At 39.7% G+C, this 19364-nt stretch overlaps 1 protein-coding gene and 1 long non-coding RNA gene across 11 annotated transcripts in view; one reads left to right on the forward strand and one right to left on the reverse strand.

Moving 5' to 3' along the window:
• Positions 1-19269, reverse strand: part of LOC103246317 (uncharacterized) — a 30796-nt gene extending 11527 nt beyond the window's left edge. The window contains exon 1 of the long non-coding RNA XR_012091634.1: positions 38-19269. This is a non-coding gene — a long non-coding RNA (uncharacterized lncRNA). The remainder of the gene's footprint in view (positions 1-37) is intronic.
• LDB2 (LIM domain binding 2) overlaps positions 1-19364 on the forward strand; it is a 394374-nt gene that overhangs the window by 159259 nt on the left and 215751 nt on the right. The window lies entirely within an intron of this gene.

A 19364-nucleotide genomic window follows, 5' to 3' on the forward strand; every position in this document is an offset into this window, starting at 1 on the left:
GTTCATTTGGACCAACAGGAACTGAGATGTGACTTACCTCTGAGGTGTAGAGGAGGAGGGCCTTCTCCCTGTCTTGTTCTGTGGAAATCACATACTCAGTCTGCATTTCCAGGATAACCCAATTAGAGAATGCCTTACATAACCCTTCACTTTAAAGGCAAATAGCCCAGGCCTGTGAGTCAGACAAACTTGGCTTCAAATCACGACCCTGTCCTGCAGTTGCCGTATGGCCTCGGGTGTTACAGCTAATTTCTCTGAGCCTCACCATTTTGATCTGTATAATGAAAATAATGTCTATCTGACACTGTTATTATAGTATTTGTGAGTAATATACGTATAATCACTGATACACAGGAGTTTATCAATAAGTAATAGCTATTATAATCAGTATTTATATGTACAGCTAACATACCAAGAAATTGACTTTGCTTTGACTTGCTCAAGGCAACCCAGCTAGCTGGTCATAAAGTCAGGATTCAGATTAATGTTTCCTCATTCTTTATAAAACACGTGACTTGGCCGGGTGTGGTAGCTCACACCTGTAATCCCAGCACTTTGGGAGGCCGAGGCGGGTGGATCACGAGGTCAGGAGATTCAGACCATCTTGGCTAACACGGTGAAACCCCGTCTCTACAAAAAATACAAAAAAAAATTAGCCAGGTGTGGTGACAGGTGCCTGTAGTCCCAGCTACTTGGGAGGCTGAGGCAGGAGAATGGCGTGGACCAGGAAGGTGGAGCTTGCAGTGAGCCGTGATCGAGCCACTGCACTCCAACCTGGGCGACAGAGTGAGACTGTGTCTCAAAAACAAAACAAAACAAAAAAAACAAAAACCAACCAACCAACAAACAAACAAACAAAAACCATGTGACTTGGTGAGGTGTGGTGGCTCACACCTGTAATCCCAGCACTTTAGGAGGTGGAGACAAGTGGATCACTTGAGGTCAGGAGTTCAAGACCAGCCTGACCAACATGGTGAAACCCTGTTTCTACTAAAAATACAAAAATTAGCTGGGCATGATGGTGGGCGCCTGTAATCCCAACTACTCAGGAGGCTGAGGCACGAGAATCACTTGAACCCAGGAGTCAGAGGTTGCTGTGAGCTGAGATCTAGACACTGCACTCCAGCCTGGGTGACAGAGTGAGACTGTGTCTAAAACAAACAAACAAACCACATGAGTCTATTTATTAGTAACTTGCTAAAAGTTCCATACTCTCATTTTCATTTTAAACAGTCTAGAAGAAACATAGTTTACAGGGACCACATATCATATTTTGTTCTTTGAATCTTCAAAATATTTTAAAGCCAAGTACGGGGGGAAGTATCATTAACTGCCTTGATTTTAGCGATGTGCAAAAAATTGGAGACAATCTATTTGATAGGTATTTTAGTTTTTGATTGCAGAATATCAAATTACCAAAAACTCGGTGAATCGAAATAACACACGTGTATTATCTCACGGTTTCCCTGGGTCAGGAGTCCAGGCTAGATTGCTAGGTGCTCTGGCTAGGCTCTCACAAGGCTGAAACTGAGGTGTCATTTGGGGTTGAGGCTTGTTGGCAGAATTCGTTTTTTTGCAGTGGTAGGATGGAGGTTTCTTTTTTTTTTTTTTTCTGGCTATTAACTGGGGGCTGCTTGCATCCCTGGAGGTCTTCTACTGCTCCCTGGCATGGGGGTCCTCTCTACAACAAGCAGCTTGCCTTTTTAAGGCAGGAGAATCCCTCTCCCTTCAACTCTCCAACATTTAGCGCTTGCCTCATTATATCAGACCTGTCCAAGAAAACCTCTCTTTTCATGAACCTGAAGTCATCTGATTAGGGACTTTAATTGCATCTGTGAAATGAATCATGGGGTAATACCCCCTCATAGGCACAAGAGACACTCATGATCAAGGAGTGGGATTACACAGGGTGCATATACCAGGGGCAGGAATCTCGGAGGCCACTCAGAATTCTTTCTACCACCAGGGCATGAAGCATATACATAATTATATTATAATATGAGACATCCTGACAAGCATTTTTTTTTTTTTTTTTTTTTTTTTTTTGGAGACAATGTCTCACTCTATCACCCAGGCTGGAGTGCAGTGGCGCAATCTTGGCTCACTGCAACCTCCGCCTCCTGAGTTCAAGCAATTCTCATGCCTCAGCCTCTTGAGTAGCTGGAATTACAGGCATGCATCACCATGCCTGGCTAATTTTTGTATTTTTAGTAGAGATAGAGTTTCACCACGTTGGTCAGGCTGGTCTCAAACTCCTGACCTTAAGTGATCCACCCATCTTGCGCCCCCAAAGTGCTGGGATTACAGGTGTGAGCCACCGCACCTGGCCCTGACAAGCATTTTCAAACAAGGGAAAAGTGCCCTGTGAAGCCAGAGAACAGCGGTCATTTCCTGCTATAGGGGTTGGGAGGCATGGCAGAGACAATGAGTATAATTCAAGTAGGCAGAGTTAGAGGTGAGGGTCAGTGAGGTAGAAATAGAGTGGAAGAAGCACATCCCAAGGGAGGCAAAGAAGGTATTTTGGGAAAATAGTAAATGCTTTTGGTTGGCTAGAACTTGCTGCTCTGTGGTTTTTAAGAGACTTGTGTTTTGAACCTATTGAAATCTTTAGAAAAGGTGATGAGGACACTCTTGGGTATACCTGATTCCATGAGCGTCCTCTGCTTTTTTCATATACTGGCTAATGAAGAAGGGAAGAATTTGGCCACATGTCTGTTGTGTGTGGGGCTTTGAATCCTGTCACTGTAGTCACCCTTCAGGACCTTGAAAAAGTCTTTCTTCTCCACCATTTCTGGTGGAGAATTCCAAACTTAGGGGGCTTCTGTGGCTTGTAAAATGCCTTTCTCCCTTGTAGAAAAGGTAGACAAGCCTGAAAACAGTGGGTTCAATTCTGTAAGCTACACATTAAACCAGCTGGAGTTGGTTGTAGGTAAAATAACTCAAAACCATGTTGTATAAGAAATGGTGTTGGCTGGGCATGGCCTGTAATCCCAGCACCTTGGGAGGCCGAGGTGGGCGGATCACAGGGTCAAGAGTTCAAGACCATCCTGGCCAACATGGTGAAACCCCGTCTCTACTAAAAACACAAAAATTAACTGGGTGTGGTGGCACACGGCTGTAATTCCAGCTACTCGGGAGGCTGAAGCAGGAGAATCGCTTGAACCCGAAAGGCGGAGATTACAGTGAGCTGAGATCGTGCCTCTCCACTCCAGCCTAGCAACAGAGTGAGACTCTGTCTCAAAAAAAAAAAAAGAAAAGAAAAGAAAGAAAGAAAAGAAAAGAAAAAAGAAAAGAAGAAATGGTGCATGGATTCATTCATGTGTTCATTCAGCTAATACGTACCGTGTTCCTGCTGTGTTGCTCAATCTACTTTTCCTTAGGGGATCCATCAAACAAGATAGCAAGGCCCCTGCCCTCATAAGGTTTATAATATAGACTCTAGATCATAGATAATTTAGACTTTAGATTCTTGCAGAATAAGGAGCTTATAAAGTAAAGCTTATACTAATTATTAATGAATTTTAGTTTTGATAACTGCTATGAGCGGAATACATGTGATGCTTTAACCAGTCTCTATGGGGGCAGCAGTGAAAGCTGGCATGGGATGTGTGGAGGGGAGTCAAGCTAAACCTCTCTGAGAAGTTATAATAAAGGTTGAAAAAAATCTAAGTAAAGAAATACATCTTGGAGTGTTTGCATGTATCTGTCGGGCTGATAGAGTGAAGAGACCGTAGATTTGGGATAGACTGGATCTGACTGGACTCCTGTCTTTTATTTTCATCCTGATGTACAGGTTCTTAGATATCACAGCCCACCTCATTCCCTAGTCCCCTCTGGAGGATTAATTGTCCCTTCTCTCTGTGCCAGTGACATGTGGCACACATATCTGTTATGTTACAGCTTTCATAGTGCACGGTCATCTGTTTATATGTGCTGAGCTGGGATCTCTCTGGAGATGTCCTCGGACAGTAATTGCAGCCTTTTCACCCCTTAATCTCCAATATCTAGGATTTCACCTGGCACTATATTTGCTACTGAATGATATTTGTTGAATGAATATACCACAACTCGTTGGAAATGATAGAAGTCACATGTTGACAAACTGTAGTGCTTTAAAAGGAAGATCTTTCAAAACAACAGTTTTCCAAAATGCGACGATCTGCCCCAGAATGACAGGCAGAACTCACCATCTCTGGAGCTGACAAGCATCCCAGAATTCTGTATATATGAATCAGAAGCAAAGCAGAATTTGAAAAACTCGATTATAACCATTCTCAATTATCAAATTATGTCTTTGATTCGATTACTGGAGAAAGTGAATGCATTTTTTTTCACAGGTCAGATTTATGTCCACAAGTTGCATTACTGATTGGGAGAGTCTTTCCTAGCCATACACTTCTGAGTTGTGTTTTGCATTTTGGTCTCCTTACTGAAAGTTGTATTTATAAGGAGGATAAGATTTTTTTTCTATTATAAGTAAAACACACACATTGCATTAAAGAGATATTCCAAGTCATTATTAGGGCTGAAAAGCCTGTCCAACTATGAATGAAAATATGCCTGTGCAAGAGAGTAAGGCGTCAAGACAGACAGAATAATTATCACTTAGTATAGAAGAAAAATGTATATTCATATACATGAATTAGATCTCATCCTGAACACAGTTCTCCAGTGGAAGAGAGAAGCATAAATGGTTGTGTCCCAGAAGTCCATGAGTTCTATTAGACAAGTATCACATTAGCATGAGACAAAAATCAAACCGATGCAGAAAGTTCATGAGGTAGTACCTGCCATGCTGCTTTTAGCAGCGGGAAGGGCAAAGGATATGGAGGGACAATCAAAAGAACAGCTCGCACGATTGGAGGCCTGGTGGGATTGATCCATGGGCAAAGAACAAAAGATGTACGACGTAGCTAAGCAACTGTTACAGAGGATGCATCGTGATAGACACCTATAAACCTCCAAGGCTCGTATGTGGCATGTTTAGGGCAGTATGAGCCAGGAATATAACTGAATGCAAAAAGACAAAAGGAGAGTTTAAATAGCCGAGTGTCTGCCAGAAGAAAAAATGATGGAAACTGTCTCTCAGAAAGCACTGAAAACAAAGCTGATTTCTTTCAAATGGAAGATGTCACAGTTTAGTGCTAAAAAGACAAAACCAAGGAATATTTATGGAGCTCTCACAGTCAAATATCTGGTGACTGTTTCCCATCTCCAATTCCAAGTTTAATTTTTATTTTTCTTCCATTAATCATATTAATTGTACCATGTGATTGTATGATTCCTTTATTTTATGTTCAAAAAACCTCCCTCATGTAACTCAACAAATGAACAGATACTTGTATGTTGTAATTATAATTTTTAAAAGTATGAACACCTGAATTCAAGTGTAAAAGGCAATGTATTTCATTAAAAATAGTTGCTTTAATATACTTGGTACCTTTATTTTATGTTTAAAAAATAAACCCATCATATAACCCAACAAATGAACTGATATTTTTATATTGTAATGATAATTTTTAAAAATATGGACATCTAAATTCAGGTACAAAATGCAATCTATTTCATTAAGAATTGTGTGTGTGTGTATGTGTGTGCGCGTGCGCGCACGTGTGTGTGTGTGTGTGTGTATGTGTATATATATATATATATATATTTTTTTTTTTTCCTCTTCTTTTCTTTTTTGCTCTGTCACCCAGGCTGGAGTGCAGTGGTGCAATTTTGGCTCATTGCAACCTCTGCCTCCCAAGATCAAGTGATTCTTGTGCCTCAGCCTCCTGAGTGGCTGGGACTACAGACATGCACCAGCACACCTGGCTAATTTTTGTATTTTTAGTAGAGATGAGATTTCACCATTTGGCCAGGCTGGTTTTGAACTCCTGACCTCAAGTAATCTGCCTGCCTCAACCTCCCACAGTGTTGGGATTACAGTCATGAGCCACCATGCCTGGCCTACTTTAGTACATTTTGAAATCATAATGACTTAACCTTCTTCCTTTTTTTGCTTTTTACTTGCTGTTCATGCCTCCAAAAATTGTCTCCAGAAATTTTTAAATACTTAATATCATCAAAAAGAGTTTCAGAAACTGACAGGGTGGTCAAAATTCAAGATTTTAAAGGAAGATGATCTGGGGAGTGCCTTAGATTGGTTTAACTAAAGAGAAGCCCACTTGAAAGTTTCGTCTGGAAGAACTGGAAAGCTTTCTCTTTCAATCTCTCTTTCTCAGTTTCTGTCTCTCTTTCATTCCTAATTGTTTTCTTCTATCACAAAGATTTTGAGACATATTCCAGCATGATAGGGATTTTCCCAAGCTAGAAGAATTGGGCCCAGATTTTTAAACTGCCCCCCTCATCCAAGGACCCCAAATTACTAGAAACATCAGCCAGTCTGAATTCAGAAGATTTGCATAAAGTATGAGTAAACTATCTCTGATAAGAATTTATTCAATATGGGACTGCAAATGTTATTTCATCCATTCACATGTTCGTTCACTCTACACTTAACAATGCTAACATTTGTTCATTAATTTGCCAAACGTTCTCTGTCTCCTTGTACTTAATACGTATAAACCAGATTTTCACTGCCCTCTGTGGATGCCTCTGGTAGCCTTAAAAGTCTTCATAGAAAATGTGGAAGAAAAAGTGTCTCCTCACATTTGACATACATACATTTGGATTTTGTATGGCAAAGTAAAAATTAATTTTATGTACCGAAGGGTTAACTTTCAAAAGTTGTAAAGGCTAAGCGGTAGCTTTCAGTCTTGGGCAGTGGTTGGCTTCATATGAAGGCTATAGAAAAATCATTTCCAGAGTTCAAAGCTCCTTCTATGTTTTATCATTAATTGATTTTCTCCTCATCTTCCTCCTGCTCCTCTTCCTCTTTCTCTGCTTCCTTCTTCTTCTTCCTATAAAAGAAAATACTCTTCATTATTTGAGTCTCAGGATGACAAAGTTGTGCCATCCCTTTTGGTGTTGGAGAGGTGGATGAGGAGCAGTGGTGTATCAAATAACAGGGCTTGTGATATTTCTAAACTTTGTTTTACTGAAATCCTACCTGACACGTCCCATTTTTAGGTTCCTCCAAAACTACTGACCACATCAGGTGTTGGTACCATTGGTTGGATGTTCTAAATAGATCCCTTAAATCATGTGCTTTTACACAGATGCTTCTATACCTGTCACCTTAATTACTAAACTAAACGGAATGTGATTTGGGATTAGAGCAAACTCAGGTAAATGACTAGTAAATTCAATAGAACCTACAGACAGGCATTATATTAACTCAATAATATCTGTAGACAACTAGTTCCAGTATTTGGAATCAGGTAAGTTCTTATTCTAAAGTCCCTCCATTGAGAAATAGAAATCATTGGAGAAGAAATGCAAGGGACATATGTTCATTGAAGGTAATTCCTAAAACACAAAAAAGCAAAAGAAAGAAGGATAGTAAAAATTATCCATAATTGCATAGTTCAGAGACAAATCATTCAACATTTTTGTTTATACCCTTCCGATTTTTCTTTGTTTTCCAAGTTTATGTGTTTTCTTTACAGAATCAGAAACATTCTGTATGCACTCTGCAACCTGTCCTTATCTTTGCTCAATATACAACAACCACCTTTTTGTCATAAAATTTTCTTTTATTATGTCCCTTTTAATGCCTGTGAAATATTCTGTTTTATGAATTAGCTTCATCTAATTAACTTATCTCCTGTCATTGAATATTATTTGCCTTAGGTTTTTATACTATAGTTAATTGTGCCTTAATGAACATCCTGTCATTAATTTTTTGTGAACACATCGAATTTTCTTTCTTAGAATAAATTCACAAAAGAAAAAATGCTAAATTAAAATAAAAATTTAAATTATTGTTTGAAGACAGGAGTCGGGGCTCATGCCTATACCCTCAGCTACTCAGGAGACTAAGGTGGGAGGATTGCTTGAGCCCAGGAGTTTGAGGCTGCAGTGAGCTATGATCACACCATGGCACTTCAGCCCAAGCAATAGAACCAGATACTGTCTCAAAAATAAATAAACAAAATTAAATAGTGAAGAAAAATAAATAAAATATTGTTTTACATTTAAAGACTTTTAATAGACATGATCAAATTTTGATTCTTAAAATTTGTATCAATTTAAACTCCTACCAGCAATACATAAGAAAGTTCACTTTACTCAGCAGCAGTAGTTATTGTTACAAAAAAAAATACATTTTAACTTTCTAGTCTTGCTCACTCTTTACTTACGTATACATAAAAACCATATCTTTTTAACATTTATATTTAAAACTAATTCCAGACATAAATGTATTAATAGTTTTTTTGTTATTCTGATTTTAGGAGATTTAATCAGAACTAATACCTCAGGGAAAACACTTAACAATTTTTGTGTTCTGGTTAGGGTTTTAAAAACATTATTAATTTAAATGTTTGATATTAAATCTTTTTATGAAGAGGTCTCTGTTGATATGAATTTCTGTCACATTTTATGTTACCTCCTACAAACAAAGGAAGTAAAATTCTAGATTTATTTTTAAATAAATTGAAAAATAGACTGTCAACACTCAAGAATTTGAAGGTATGATATAGATGATATTTCCAAACCTGCACAGTTGGATATCATGTGTTCAAGAAAATTCTACAACTTGCCCACACAACCACTTGTGTAGCAAGGGCAGGTTTGAACACTGGATTTCCTGTACTAAATTTAGTATGTTTCTCCATTGTTTTCTACTAAAGCCATTAACATCCCCTCCTGTTCAGTGTCACATTTATGTAATTCAAAGTGCTCCCGAAATGTTACATTAGATTAGGTATTAGACAAAAGAGTCAAAGTTGGGGGCGGAAACAATGTTTTAAAAAATACAGGCAAATAGGCAATATAAAGATTGGATTGTTGCTTTTTGGGGACAGAAACTCAGGAGTGTTGTGTGTTGAGTCTAATTTTCCTATTTGGGAAAACGTTTCATTGACTTTGTTTTGGTAATTCTCTGGGAGCGATGGAGGGTTTAGAAGTAAAGGCATGCGGGTGAATGAAGCAGGTGAGCTGAAGTCTAGGGTACATATGCCTGTGATCCAAAGGAGGCAGATGGAGAATGTGGAGAGAGAGGACCCTTCTTGCCCAGAGCTGAGCTTCAGGAGCATGAGAGAGCTGGAGGTGGGAAGGAGTGGAGGAGGAAAACCACGAGGCTGGGCTGGCCAGTGATGGTTCGTGCTGCTGGGTATACACCGGCTGCTGCCCAGAGACTGTGGCATCTCTAAGTCCAGCTTCCTGGATAGTTGGTCTTCTGTCTCTGTCTCTTTTTAATTAACTAAACTCCACACTTTCCTTGGATTTCACCAGTTTTTCCATTCAGGGTACCACATTGCGTTCACTGTCACATCTCCAACAGCGACTTCCAGTCTATGACAGTCTCTCAGTCTTTCTTTCTTTTTCACTATCTTGTCCACCTTGAAAAGTACTGTTCAGGCAAATATCCTGTAGTGCTTACTAATCTGAATGTATAGTTTCTATAGTTTTTCTTGTGATTAGACTTGTGATTACACTGAGGTTGTAGAATTTTGAAACAATATTCCGGAGGTGAAATACCCTTTTGTCACATTGTATCAGGGGGCACATGATATCCACGGGCCATCGCTGGTGATGTTAACTTTCATCTCTCAGTTAAGGTAGTGTTTGCCAGGTTTCTCTTCTGTAGAATTGCTGTTTCTTTTCTGTCCCTTCTCCATTTATTGAAATGAATATTCATTCACTCTGCTCATTGGAAGCCAGTCGCTAAATCTAGCCACCTGCATGGGAGGGCAGAAGTTAAGCCCCATCTCACACAGTGGGTACGATCTACACATTAAAATGTGGATTTTTTTCTTTAAGAAAGATTTATTCTTTCTTACTCATTTGTTTATATAGTCATTGATTTGAAAACAGACAAGCAGAAGGGAGGAGAATCCAGCCGGCCTCAGGAAGAAAGCAGCTCTTCCTTTGGAGAGGTGGTTTGAGCCTCTCTTCTTACAGACTCTCCAGGACGCTTCCATCTCCCCTCCTGTCTCCCACCATGTCAGGGGACCGTCGGGGAGACTGACATGAAACGCGAGTGGCAGGAGGCCCCAGTGTGGACAGGCACTAGTAATTTGATATCCCCACTACATACATCATTCATCGTTACCCTCAGCATCAAACCCTGCCATGGAGGAACAATGACTGTTTTCTTTCTTTTGCACCCATGTGATAGCATTTTACAACCCGAGCCCTTAGAAGATGGGAAGCAGCTGGCCAGGCCCGGTTGCTCATGCCTGTAATCCCAGCACTTTGGGAGGCAGAGGCAGGTGGATCACCTGAGGTCAGGAGTTCGAGACCAGCCTGGCCAACTGAGTGAAACCCCGTCTTTACTAAAGATATAAAAATTAGCCAGGCGTGGTGGTGGGCGCCTGTAGTCCCAGCTACTCTGGAGGCTGAGGCAGGAGAATCGCTTGAACCCAGGAGGCAGAGGTTACAGTGGGCCGAGATCGTGCCACTGTAGTGCAGCCTGGGCAACAAGAGCAAAACTCCGTCTCAAAAAACAAAAACAAAAACAAAAACAAAATAGAAAGAAAAGAAAAAAAAAAGAAGATGGGAAGCAGCAGCAGCACTTCCTCATCTTTGGTGAGAAATGGTGAGCAAGACAGGGCCTGCCAGATATGGGCATCAGCCAGGGGGCTGGGGCAGAGGAAGGGAAGAGGGTGCTTCAGAGGGTGGGAAGGACTTGGGGTGGCAGGGGAGTGTCTGCAGAGGGACATCTCTGTGTAGGTTTGTGGGGAAGGTGAAAGCCAGGAAACAGGGATCAGCAGTGCAACTATGTTTGTTGGAGAACCTTTTTTTGTTTTAATGAAGTCTCGTTTCATTCATGACAACAAATTCTGAGTACCAGGCACTGTTCCAGGAAACAGAGATTCCACTTCTGAAATTCCTAGTGATTAGTAAAGTTGGCATGTTTCTTAAATCATTTCCATTCATTCATTCATTTATTCATTCTCTCATTTGCTCATTTACTTAATCAACAGGATTAAATACATAGTTGTTGGATGCATTACCCCAGTGAGTGGGTTTTCAAACACCTGGCTCCAAAAACTGACTTAACTAGCCATTTTTTTTATTAGCCATCATCACTATCACTACAGTTGCCATGTAAGCTGCAAACTAGGTTAAGAATATTACACAAAGCACCTTATTGAATCCAGCCAACAACTCTAAAAGGTGAGTATCATTATTCTTATTTATCAGATGAGAAAATGATGGCCAAGTCAAAATTTGAACTCAGATTTTGTTGTTGAATCCAAACTCTGTTCTCTTTTCCCTATGCCAGGCTGCCTCTCTAAAAATAGGCATTGTCTCCTGCAGCTCTGTCTCTCCCAAGTATTCAGATTTTATTTATTATATCTGTTACCACTAATAACAATATTTTTAAAAATAAGCCAATATGTGATGATAGTGTGAAAAGTAAACATGGTAATTAGGCAACATCAAAATGAAGTTAATTATTGCCTTGATGACTAGGGTGGTTTGTGTACAGTCGTGGAGACGGGGAAAGGCATCACATCAGAAAGTGGTACTCCCACATGCCTGCCATATCGCAAGGCTGTGCTCAGCCTATCAGGGGATTGCTGGAAAAGGAGCAAACCTGAATTAGCTGGTGCCACACAAAGACTTCTTACCCAGGGCTGCTATTTCCACAAGGCTTTCTCTTTATTATTTTGTGATATCCCTGTAGCTTCCCTTTGAGGCAGAGACAGGAACCCCCAAGTTGTAGATGTTTGGTTTTGTAACCCAGAGTGCCTTGCCTGCTATGTCAGCAGCAGATCCTGATTCACAGGCCAATTTCTAGACTGTATTTGTGCACACTTTTCGGTCAAGGACTTCTAGACCAACTCAGGAATCAGAGGTCAAGACAACTATTCCAGCTGGATAATAGCCCTGAACAGCCCCCTACCTTTTTTTCCCCCCCAAATTCTTAATCATTGGGTATCTGTTAAAATTTATTCCAATTATCCTGCTCACAGCGTCTCTTCCAGGGTTAAATTTTAAATGACTCCAATTCACCTTATAATCACGAGTGGCTAGGTTGGATCTTATTTATTCCTACCTTGCATTATAATTAGAGGTGGGAAAGTAGGCTTTATCAAGGTAGTAAGCAGCCTTACCTGATTTTGGACCATATCTTTTGTTGCTCTTTGGTCTGAACACTCAGCTTAAGTAAGAAGGTGCCTGAGTGCGGAGCTTGTTCTACTTTACAGCTTTATTCTTTTTGTTCTGGTGGTTTGTAAAAATGTGTATCTGGTTCCAGTCAAGGCTAGTTCTCCCAACTGTGATTTGAGTGTGTAACCTCAGCAGCTGGCCCAGCGGGTTGTGTACATGCCTTTCCCCGGACCTTAAAGAGTCAGCCGATGCCCGATGCAGAGAAACAGTAGCTAGGTAGGAAGTGGGTGGATTTGCATAATTTGGCTTTCTAAGTGTACGGTGTTCATTTTTCACTTACACTGGCTTCGCTTTGTTGCCAAACCTCTTTTCAGAAAAGAATGCCTCCACAATTTTTCTCCCTCTTCTTGGTCCCTAACAGCCGATCCTTCAGATGTACATGTTTGTTTGTCCAAACAGATGAGAAATCATCTCACCTATTTCTCATCAAAATAAAACTTTCTGTATTAGGCAGTTTCTCTTGTTTTCCAATTTGACTTCTATATAGAACTATAGCTGTGGATGGTAATGACTTTGCCATGGCAATTTCAGGCTATCTGTACTATAAAATCCTATTCTATCCATGCATAATAATCAAGGTTATTAATGAGGAATTGAATTCGTAGAAAAACAGTAGACTGGGCCACTGTGATTTGTTTGATGTAAGTTAATAATCATACATTATATAGCATTTGCAGCTTCCTTGGGCTCCGAAAGTGAAGCTATGGTGGCAAAGAGCATTGTGATCAAATCCACACTAATGAAGTAACATTTGGAGCTCTGCAGGGGATGAAAAGGAATGCATTGTTATTGTGAGTGCTGGAGCATTGTCCTTTACCATTTTAGGGTGTATTGAAATGCATAACTAATAATTGTATTTGCATTTATAAAAGAAAGCTCCAACCAAGTCCCAAGCCCCTTTGAAAAGGCAAGGCTGAGGGTGGGGTGTGAAAATCATAAAGCCGGGTGTCTTGAAACAACAGTTCATTAGGGAGGGGGACTGTTCTTTTCTCTGTGCAGCAGGTTCAAATCCATAATAAAACAGATTAGAATCTAAGAACTTGAGATTGATAGGTTAAATTGTTTACACAAAGCTGCTTTGAAGGAAAGGATCTACTTTTCAAGGCAAGGCCTCTGAATTCCTGTTGGGACATTCTTAGAATTTCACCCACAACTGGCAAGGAACTGGATGGGTTTTTTCAAAGGTGGTGGATTTGCCTCAGATATCTTTGGATTTATATTGGTTTGCTTTTTTGTAGTTACTGCTTGAAAAACAAACAAACAAAAAAAGATAAATAAAGATAAATAAAGATAAATAAAGATAAAAAATAAAGATAAATAAAGATAAGCGAAAAAATTCTCACCAAATGTTGCTGGCTGAAGACAGCCTTGGCCAGACCAAGGGATATGGACACTAAAGCAGACTGAGGAGGCCTCTATGACCTTTCAGGAAAGTACAAGTGTCTCAGTCAGCTTGGGCCGCCATAATAAAATTTCATGTACTGGGTGGCTGAAACTATAGACATTTATTTTCTCACAGTGTTGAAGGCTGGAAAGTCAAGATCAAAGTTCAGATTAATTCAGTTCCTGTTGAGGGCTCTCTTTCTGACTTCCATCTTGGCGCGCTCACTTGACTTTTTTGTGCCTTTGTGCGTGTGTGGGGAGAGAGAGAGAGAGGGAGAACACAAGAGAGCACACACACACACACACACGTGCATGCTGTCTGGGTCCCATATAAGGGTACTGATCCATCAGGTGGGTCTCGCCTAACATCACGTGGCCTCTTCTAACATCCCAAAGGCCCCGTTTCTGAATACTGTCACATCAAGGGTTAGGGCTTCAACATATGAATTTTGAAGGACACAATTCAGTTCATAGCCACAAGTGAAGCCGTATGTCGGAATAAGTTTGTACAAAGTGGGAAGTTGGCCGTGTGTTTTAATTTCAATCCAATCCAATCCATTTCTTTCCAGTCCAGTCCATTCCAGCCCATTTCCTTCCAGTCCATTCCAGTTCTAACAACTACCTCCCTGAGTCCTACCTCTGCAGCCAGCACACCATTTTCGTCGACATCTTCTTTCTCCTATGGACATCCTTCCCCTAGGTCTGATTCTTTTTGGTGGTCAAGAACAGTTCGTTTATTTGTTTTCTTCCTGCTTTTTCTGTCTCCAGTGGTAAGTCCCTTGAGGAAAGTGTGGGAAAGCTTTGTCCTAACTCTGTTTTTTCCTTGCCATAATGCCTGGGGGGAAGTAACTTGAACTCTAAGTAGCAATATTCTTGACAGTCAAGGGGGATAATAATAATATTTAATGGAACAGGGTTGTTGTATGTGTTAGGCATAATGTCTCAGAAGTAGGGTGTAGGAGCTTGGTGAATGGCACCAGGTATCTTGACAATGAATGTGTCTTATTCTGATGGTCTTGGCCCAGTGTGGGAAGCAGCTATGAGAGAAGATGAGACTATTGGGCCAGCCCTTGTGCTCCGAAGTCAGCACAAGTTTGTGAGTTTATGACCTGATTCCATCCCATGCTTTTCTAACTGGACAAGTGACTTTAGCTCTCTAAGCCTCCATTTCTCATGTTTAAAATAGAATGGAGACACTAGCTGCCACCTTGTAGAGATTGGGGGAGGAATAAATGGGATAATGTATGTGAAGTGCTTGGTTTGTAGCATATACTCTGCAAATTTTAGGTAATATTATTTTTTAAAAATCTGTAATCTGGTAAGCAATATAGTTTTTGAGTCTTTATCATGCTTAATTTAACTCACTGAGCTGGATGTGGAAGATTCAGAGATTAAGAGCAAAATCTGCCCTGTAGAATTTACAATGTACAGGTGAGACAGGCATTAATCAAAGACCAGACAATATAAAGTCGTAACTATGATAATGACTGTGAAGCAAGATTCCTGGTGCTGTAGGATTGTGTAAAAGGAACACTCATATTTGGGCTGGCAGCTGGCTGAACAGAGCTACAAAAGGGAGGGACTCTGGGAATCTCAAGATCCCCCTCTTATGCCAGAAATCACGAGAAAAGCTAAGACAAAAAGGCTAAGAAGGATGTATTGCTTTCTGGCATTGCAGGCCAGAATCTAGAATTTATTACAAACAACAGAAATGAAAACAGAATAGAACAGAACGGACCTGAAGTATCTGGATAATGCAGAGCCAGTGTTGTTTTTGGCATGAGAAAAATGTGTTTCCCACGGAAAAACTGTACGGTGAGAGCAAATAATAGGAGGGGGTCTTGGTTATGCCCTAATATTAAACAGTTACATGACAACGACTCACACCCTAGGTGTTAGAAACCAGTGCTAATGATGGAACACTTCATGCCTTCATTATTTTAGAAAATCCCTAATAAAAACAAATGCAATGGGTGAGGTGTGCTCAGTGCCAGAGTTTTGGTGCTCCTTAGAAAGATGATCTATTCCCTGGAGAGAAAGGAAAGGATCAGAAATGATAACCACTTTTAAAATACATCAGCTTGCTCATGTGTCGGTGTATTTTTTTCTTTATCAGCTTTTCAGCCAAGGCTTCATTTGATTTGTGCAGGGAGGTGTATAATAGGAGGAGGCCAGTGAGCTGATTTTTATAGAGTCTGTTTGTAGCTTAAACAAAGATGGGGGATTTGGAGGATAAAAGCGGCCTGAAATATAGCAGATTATGCAGCTTTATTTTTCAAAGATTTGTTAATTCCCCTCCTCCCTCTTCTGCTCTTTGGCTGAGCTGGTGTGTTTTGTACTTTTTTTTTCCTTTCAGTTGCCATTCAAAGAGAAAAATCTAAGTTTTAAATGTGAATTTCCGACTGAATTTCACGTGGCCCAGCTGTTACCGTGGCTGATCCTCTGTAAGCAAATGTGCGCTACCCTTAAATAGTGTAGCCTTATGATAAATAATAGGATGAATAAAGGCTGAGCTTATAAAGGCTTTTTTAAAATGACAAGCTTCATTCACAGCATGAGGAGAAAGGCCTGGAGGGTTTGTGTTTTTGTTTTTAATGTGAAAAATGATGAAGTTTGTTTTGAAGTCTGAAATAATTTGCAATACAATTAAGAAAAAGGGAAGCACTCAAGTTTTCTGCGAGGCAAAGATTCGCCTTTTCCTGTGTAATTCAGGAGCTTGTCATCCATATTTTCAGGATCTGGCTGGTAATGACATGAACCGTCTTTCATGCATTAGCAGACCATAGATCTATACCCAAGTCCTTCCAATAAAAAAGGGATCTCATTTGATTTGTAAATGTGGCTTTAATTTCTTGACAGGGTTTAGCACTTTATTTGCATGCAAGCTGCCTGGGCAAAAAGTCTTGTGGGGCCTCATTTTAGAACCTTTACTTCTCTATTTTATTTTTAGTGAGATTATTACTGTCTGTTATTTAGCTTTTTAACCAACATTTATTGTGCCATCATCTCACACAAGGCCATTGTTGTGCTCCTTGAAGGATACAAAGATATACGTGGTTTGATCCTGCCCTCAAAAAGAGGATGCTCTAGGTAATCTATCAAGCCTGAGGTACCAGAGTATTTTCATGTTGCCGTCAGCTACAAATTACACCAATATAAAGAATAGATGCATTGTGTGAGTTACTGTGTGAGTTACTGTGCCATGTGATAATGGAGCTTAAATTGTAAATACAATCACTATTTCTGTAATTAATATGTTTATATAAGCACAAAAGAATCCTTCTTGCCTCCTTAGGTTTGAAGTACTTTAAAAGTATTTGCAGTTAATGCTTTGCCTGATACTTGATACTATACAGTACTGCTTAATTATCTATTCATCCATCTAGCTAGCTAATCTAGCTATCTCATCTCTCTATTTCTATTTCTTTCACTTTACTCTGACATATTAAAATGCACAGTTTCTGGGCAAGCTGACATCTTTGAGTCTCTTGAGGGACAGCTCCTCATTTGAGAGATCTTCTTGTTGCATGAAGGATTTACTCTTCCCACCCCAAGCTTTTCTACAGCTTTTCTTTTCAAGTAAATTTTATTGTTTATCCCTTCTTTTTCTATCTGATACCATGCTTCTTACCCTTCTTTCCACATCCTGCCCTGTGCTACCTCCTTACTTTTTCATTAAACATCCTCATTTTTATATGCAAAATTAAGTAACAAACGCAACTTCCAGAAATTCCTCCAGCATTCAGTTCCCTCACGGTAAATCTTTGTTCAGATCTCCAACAAGTTGTAGTAAGATGAGTTGGAAAACCTTGGCTCCATTTTTAAATGGCTGCTCCTATGGGGCCTTGAGAATGGTTAGACTGTAAACCTTTCTGAGCGTCCTTCAGTTTATTTATCTATAACATGTGGGCTAGATAATGACCCGTGCTCCTGCCCACACTAACATTTCGTAATTATATGTCAATTCATTTAACTGAAGAGAACTTGCCTCCATCTTAAAAAAGCAAAACAAAGAAATGAAAAATGAAGACTTAATCAAACTTTGGAAATTAGAGGTTTTAATGGTAGGACAGAGAGAGTGGGATGCTAGATAAAAATTAGCTTTCGGGAGATAAAAGAAAATAAACAGTGGCTATTCATAGGGCAAAACAAATATTTCAGAAATAGCTCTAAAGTACCTGCCTGCAAAAGCAAAATGTCATCTCTTGTGCTTGAGGAATCACTCAGGAGACGGAGGGGAAAAGCCAGGTAAGAAATACCTCAAAAAGGGGTTCAGAGATGCATTTCAACTGCATTCCCCATGCCTGAGTCTTCCCAGTTCCTGGAGCAGGGTGCAGAGTGCACCTGGACCTGCATGTGGGCTCGACAGACACACAACCTCTGTTTTTTTATCATCCCTGGGATGCCAGCCTTTTCGTTTGGAAATTGCTGAGGTTGTTTCTTCCTTTCTGCAGAAGAGAACCTCCCCTGCTCTTCTCCTAGGAGAAAAACCTGAGAACGCTACACTTTCTGATCCATCTTCTAATGTCCTGAGATTTTGCATACTCTTTGAGTTGATGAATCAGGTATCCGTGCCCCTGGCAGCCTCTACCGAACTTACTAGTTCTACTTCTAAGCCATCCTGAGGAAACTGATCACCCATCTTTTAAATGCATTTCATCAATTTCTTAATCTGTGCAGTTATTTTGGAACTAACTTACCATCAAGCCACCTTAATTATACCGTTTTTCTAAAGCAACCTGACCCACGTTAATGTGAACATTGTTAAGAAATAATTATACACACACATACACATATAACTTACATATGTAATTTTTGCGTTCCAGATTTCTTACTGTTAGTGTCTATTTAAAGCTTTTGAAAGAGACCCAGTCTTTTCTGGAAAATGTGTGAAAATAGATTTGGGACTGTTTTGTCATCTGCTGAATATTTTTCTCTTTCTCAGCTTTAATTCTAACCAACGTTCAAAGACCCCCTATGCAGCCATTGAAAACATGTTATTGGTAATGATTCTGTTTGATTGGAAATGGCCACAGGCTTGTACTCCCTCCCCTTTAAAGTCTTCCTTATAAATAATATATTGTGATTCGGCTAAGGTGGCTTAAACAGCTTTTCATTGTCAGCATTTTACTTAATGCACATGAACGTTTTCTGGCTGTTGTATAGTTGGCCAATGGTGAAGTCCAGATACTCATTTGGATTTGAACAAATTCAAGGAACCTGATTCTGATGCTACAGTTTTCTTCTCATATTCCTTGCCTCCTGTTATTTTGCATGTATTAAAATATAAATGTATTTATTGAGGACCGAGCACCTGCCTGGGTCTGGTGCATGCATAAATACCATTGAATTTCATCTTCGCTCTAATTCTACAAGTTTGGTTTATCATTGGTATTCAGAGGTAAGAACCTAAGACTCAGAAATGTTAGATCATTTGTCTTATGCCACACAGCAGGTGAGGGGATAAAACTGAATTCAGGAACAGGTTTCTACTGTAAACTCAGCGTTTGCCTCAACTAAGCTACATGCATTATTAATAGCACGTGACATGTTTTTAGGTGGCAATTCAGTAAATAGATTTAATAGGTACTTACTTTAGTGCTTATTAGGAAATTACTATTTTTCTGTTTAAGATAAAAGTATTATAATTAATGTTAAAAGAAAAATTTTATATGAAATGTATATTTAAAAAAACATTAAACAATTCAGTGGTTATGTGCACATAAAAATTATATATAAGTATATAATAGATA

This window comes from Chlorocebus sabaeus, chromosome 27 (genome assembly GCF_047675955.1).
Source record: "Chlorocebus sabaeus isolate Y175 chromosome 27, mChlSab1.0.hap1, whole genome shotgun sequence".
NCBI lineage: Eukaryota > Metazoa > Chordata > Mammalia > Primates > Cercopithecidae > Chlorocebus > Chlorocebus sabaeus.